A 6,000-nucleotide genomic window follows, 5' to 3' on the forward strand; every position below is an offset into this window, starting at 1 on the left:
TTTTTTGGTGAGGAAGATTGGCCCTGAGCTAACATCTGTTGCCAATCTTCCTCTTTTTGCTTGAGGAAGATTGTCGCTGAGCTAACATCTGTGCCAATCTTCCTCTGTTTTATGTGGGGCACCACTATAGCATGGCTTGACAAGTGGTGCTAGGTCTGCGCCCAGGATCCAAACCTGCAAACCCCAGACCGCCGAAGCAGAGAGTGCCAACTTAATCACTATGCCACAGCGCTGGCCCCCATACTACTGTTTTGAAGAATGAGGTAGACCTATATGTACTTCCATGAAAAGATGACCAAGGCATGCTTGTATCAGACACAACAATACATGTCTTCTCAGTTCCCAGGCACCAGCCACTTCCCAGACCCTCAGCTTCTGGTCCACCTCAGCACATGGTTCTACCATCTGGGCCCAACAAACCCCTGGGCCTGGGTGAGCAAGACTCTCCTTTCACTGCCACTCCTTAGACAGGCCGACCACACGCCCAGAGCTTCTACCTCCTCCTGCTACTTCTGGACTTGGATGAAACCACATGGCAGGGCGTGGGTTCTGACATCCTAAATGTCCACACAAAGTACAGATGATGCAGCTTGGAAGCGTGGGGGATTAACAGCCACAGGAAATCTTCGCCCTTGTGGAGTACTTCAAAAAGCTTTTCTTGATGCGCTTTACATCTATCCATATTTATCATATGAGAAGTTAAAAGTGAGAACACTTTAAAGTATTTACTAGTTGATTTTAAACATCAATAAAAACATTATATGCAAACATAAATAGCATATTTTACATGAAAACAAATATATTTTCCAAAACAAAAAGAATTAAGCAGGAAGAGTGGTATTGCTTTACACTTTTGCAAGTCTCTTTAATATCTGGTTTAAAAGAAAGCTCAGTTCTCACATCTGCTTCTGCATGCAGCCTGTCACAGTATCTTGTTCTGGTTTATGCAGATAATCTGGATTCATACAGATGTGGAGTTGAAAAGGGAGCCTAGCTTTTTCAGGTACCTGGATGTTCTTTGATACTACACCAAAACTTGGCAAGTAGTAGTTTCTGAGACGTTAATTGCAACATGGAATCTGAAACCATATCATTGAATTCTTTGTATTCTTTTTTTTTTAAAGATTGGCACCTGAGCTGACAACTGTTGCCAATCTTCTTTTTTTTTTTTTCGCTTTTTCTCCCCAAATCTCCCAGTACATAGTTGTATATTTTAGTTGTGGGTCTTTCTAGTTGTGGTATGTGGGACACTGCCTCAGCATGGCCTGATGAGCGGTGCCATGTCCACACCCAGGATCCAAATTGGTGAAACCCTGGGCCGCCGAAGCAGAGCGTGCAAACTTGACCACTCGGCCATGGGGCCAGACCCCATTTGTATTCTATTATACTAAAATCCATTGTTCATTCGTACTTTGAATGGATGTTTTACTCACACATGATATTGATCTTGCAGACCCCTGAAAAGGTCTTGGGGATCCCCAAAGGTCCATGGATCACACTTTGAGAAGTGATGATTTATTTACTTGTTTATAGTTTGTTCCTCCAAACCCTACCCTCTAGAAAATAAGCTTCAGAGGGGCAGGAATCTTATCCTGTATCGCCTGCACTTAGAACAGTGCGGAGCTCACCGAAGGTACTCAGTGATCACTAGTTCAATGAACGGACCTCAGGGATTCTAGAAGTCAGGCATCTCCTGAAGGTATCCTGTCACGCCACAGGGGTGGTTCACGGTTCTCCGTGACCCCGAGACTACATTAACGTATTTTCCCAAGATTTTTTTAAATCAGTGTCATAAAGATAAACTAATTTAAAACTAAATAGCTTTAAAATTCACAAATTTTGCCCTTAAGAAACAGATTGTGACTTCCAATAACAAATATTTATTTCCATAAACATTCAATAAAATACACTATAATACAATGTCCAGTAGCCTTTATGAAATATGTGGCACAAAATTCTATATGTGAGGTATAGATCTATCTAACCAAAGCTTTAGGAAGCAATTCTTTCTTTAAGGGTATTATGGAGAGTAAATGAGATTAGGCTAATAGAATGTGGTAAGAAAAAGAAAGATGAAACAAAAAAAAATAAGAAAAGAAAATTATATGACGTCTTTCAAGAATATCCACAGTATTCATGTATCCACGTACGCGTCTTCTGTCTACTTCTACAACCATCCAAAGTATCTATATAATAAAATTTGGCTTCATTAAGCCATCCACACCCTTGCTGCTCAAAGTGTAGGCTCAGCATCAGCAGCTCTGGTGTCCCCTGGAAGTTAGAAATGAAGAGTATCAGGCCCCACCATACCTTCTGTGCGGATGATATTTTCCAAAGACAGCCACTACAATCTGTTCCACCCCATATGCTGTGAAACTGGCCCTCCTCCCATCGAGTGACGGGGAATGTCCCCTTCCCTTCAGCATGGGAAGACCTTTATAACTGCATCTACTTGAGCATGGCAGAAGTGATGCTGTATGACTCCTGAGGCTAGGTCATAAAAGTGCCAGGCACTTCCACCTTGCTTTGTTAGGACCCTTGGTGAAAGCCAGCTGCCGTGCTGTGAGGAAGCGAAGCGTCCACGTGGAAGGGATGCCTGTGGGTTTCTTGTTGAGCCCCCCCTGGGGTCTCAGCCAACAGCCAGCATCAACCACCAGACTGAGGGAGGGAGCCTTCAGATGATTTCAGCTCCCCGCCATTAAGCCACCCTCCTTATCCAACCTTCCCATCTAAGGATGTGTGGGGCCAAGACAACCCCACCAAGCCCTGCTCAAATTGCAGGTTTGCGAACAAAATAAATGACTAATCATTTAATGGCTGCTTTAAGCCACTAAGTTTGTGATGATCTGCTGTGCAGCAACAGATAACCAGAACACCCACTGAATTGTATCTGCACGTTAACGAGATCCCTCAATGATTCATATGCACATTAAAATGTGAGAAGTATTGATTCAAAGTAAAATTGTGTAACTTAATTTCCCTACTGCCCTTAACAACACTGACTGCAAATTATGAAAAACTGGATAACCAGTGAAAATCATATTTAGAGTAATCGTTCCCAGAAAGCTGGATAATTGTATTCTGTTAAATGTGTTGTGTTCTCTCAATGTCCAAACTTGTCCAAATCTTGGGTCAGACTCACAGTTGAAGTGTATCTTCTCCATGAGAGAGAGAGAAAGCTGGCAAAAGAATTGAGGCAAGCCAAGGGATTTTAGAAGTGAACACTCCTAAAACACTGTAAAAACGAGGACTGAGGATGTGTGACTAATATCTAGTAAAGCTACTTGTATCAAGGGCAGTAATTATTTTAATAGCAGATGGCTTACAGAAAACTTTTGAAAACAAATGGTGTCATGCTACCAAAATTAAGTGTAGATGGATATATGTATGTGTTTGCTATTGTTATAGCATAACACCAAAGCTATAATTCAAATCATTCTTCTGCAGTAAGGTTTTAAAAGTGTATTAGCTTAAGGTCTATGGTCTCATAATGCCATATATAGGGGTAGCTTTTGTACCTACAGTATACGTGGTTAATTAGCACCATGCTTAAGGTCTTTGTTCATTTTAGTTTAACCTTTCCTTTATAGTGTTCTAAATTCTAAATCAATGCAATCACAAAGATCAAAGAATAACAACCATCAGCTGCACATGATGTCAAACAACTGGACATTTGGAAACATCTAAACTTTATAATGAATTTTTCCAGTTTTCAACCAGATGTCTGGCATCCTGTGGCCACTGCCAGGTCATGTAGCATTTCCTCCTAACCCTCTCAGCCTCACCTGGGCTTCAATATTCCTGCAAAGAATGGCCTGTAGCTGCCATTACATTAAGTGCAGCTCGCTTTATTCATTTTGCAGTTATCAAAAATAACTTATTGGTAAGAGGTTTTGGTTGCAAGCAACAGAAATCGATTTGGGCTAACTTAAGCAGAAAATCATTTCTTGGAAAGCTAATAGGGGCTCATGAACACAATAGGAGGAGGCAGACCAGGCTTGGGAAGAGGCAGAGGTCAGGGAGGTCCCAGCCCCACCCACGTTCCCATCCACAACGCCACCACCACACTAAGACTGTCCTCCACAAGATCCACATTCCTGCGGCACTGCCTCCAAGGTCAAAGCCCTCTTGGCTTCCGTAAGTGAGAGGTGGACGTGAAATGTGGAAGCTAAAAGTTGCCCTCCTGCTGAGACTCCTTGCACAGGTAGGAAGATTACTCCCCATAAGAAGACTGGGATGTTATAAGGAAGTAAAATGATGCTGGACATCCAAAATCATATATGTCTGCTATAAATAATATGTAGGGTTTGGTTGAATTATAAAATAATGCATGCTCATTGTCTAAAATATATAGCATTGTCTTTCTATGCTTTCTTTTGCTAAAATTTGGATTATATTGAATATATCACTTATGACCAACTTTTTTTCACCTAACAATATATTGTGGTCATTTTCCATGTCCGTAACTATTCATATGCAACGTGATTTTCAGTGATGGTATGGTATTTAGTCTCTGTATTTATTTTAAACCTCTTAGGTAATTTCTATTTTACTTTTTACCACTGTAAATAATGCTGGGCTGAACACACACTTCTTTTTTTTTCTCTTTTATGTGTATTGAAGCCTTCCCATGTAGCAAGCACTATGCTATGTGCTTCGTGTGGATTTTCTCAGTTACTCCTCACAATGTCCCGGGAGGTAAATCCTATTATTATCACCATTTTACAGATGAGGAACATTCGTAGCCTGCATGGTGGCTATAAATAACTTGCCTAAGATCACACAGCCGCTGACAGTCAGTAATTAACCTTCGGGTCACACAGCTAGCCGATGGTAGAACCAGCCTGTAAACGCAGGCTTGTCCGACTCCACAGCTCTGGCTCTGAGCCTCTTAGCTTCCTTCCAATGTAGAGATTGTTGGGTAATCCAAAAATATGTCTTTAGGATAATAAATCAAGAGAAGTGGAATTGAGGGAGTCAAGGCTTTGGAGATATGGTGTCAACTGCTCTCCTGAAAGTTTGTGTTAATTTATACTGCCTACAGAAATAGATAAAGTGCCCACACCCTTGGACCATACCTGCTGGGTACTATCTTTATCAGAGAACCTTTGCCAATCTGGCTGGTGAAAGAAGGTATCTTGGTTTTTAAATTGTGCATGTTTTGTATTATGTTATAATGCTAGCTACCTTTTATGATCGTTTACTATGTGTCCGTAGAATGTAAGCCCCAAGAGGGTAGACATGGCTGTCTGTTTTGTTCACTGCCGTATCCCCAGCACCTAGCAGAGCACCTGGTACACAGTAGTCACTCAATAAAACTTTGCTGAGTAAATGAATCAATGAGTGCATGTGCCGGGCACTGAGTTTAGCACTTTACATGGATGATCTCATTGAGTCCTCACAACACTCTCCGTTTCAGCCAGTGTCAATGCCATTAGTGCCCTAGCTGTATGTCTGACCCAATGGGCACTCCCAAGGGCCTAGCTTTGAACCTCAGGTTCAGCTGCTCTAAAGTAGGACTGCTCACCTTCCTTGGTTTTCCTCAGGGTCCTCCCAAAGGGACCTCTTGTACGACACATAGACTATATTTCAAGTCAGACCACTCCAAATATAGCTCCAGATTTGGTGAAGATATGCCCATCCATTTTCCCATGATGTAGTAACAGAAGGAACTTAACCTTTTTTAGGAGGCTTTTGATTTTTTTTATTATTTCAAAAATCTCCATTTTTAATCTAGCTTTCTGATTCTGTGCTTGTGCCTTCAACACTTTCACAGTGATTTTCTGCTCTTCCATAAGAAAAAGCATACTTGATCCTGTCACGGACACATTTAGCAACCATGGAAGTATCATAGGCCTGGATGACATGATTTTTGTTTTAGACAGTCTCATAAGAACTTTAGATCTTATGGCACAAACTCCTTGAAGCTGACCTGGGCACGTGTTACATGTGGATTTTGGTATCACACCCTTCTTGGTATAAAGGTAAACAATTCTAATA

The sequence above is a fragment of the Equus quagga genome, chromosome 12, assembly GCF_021613505.1.
Source record: "Equus quagga isolate Etosha38 chromosome 12, UCLA_HA_Equagga_1.0, whole genome shotgun sequence".
In the NCBI taxonomy this organism is placed as follows: Eukaryota; Metazoa; Chordata; class Mammalia; order Perissodactyla; family Equidae; genus Equus; species Equus quagga.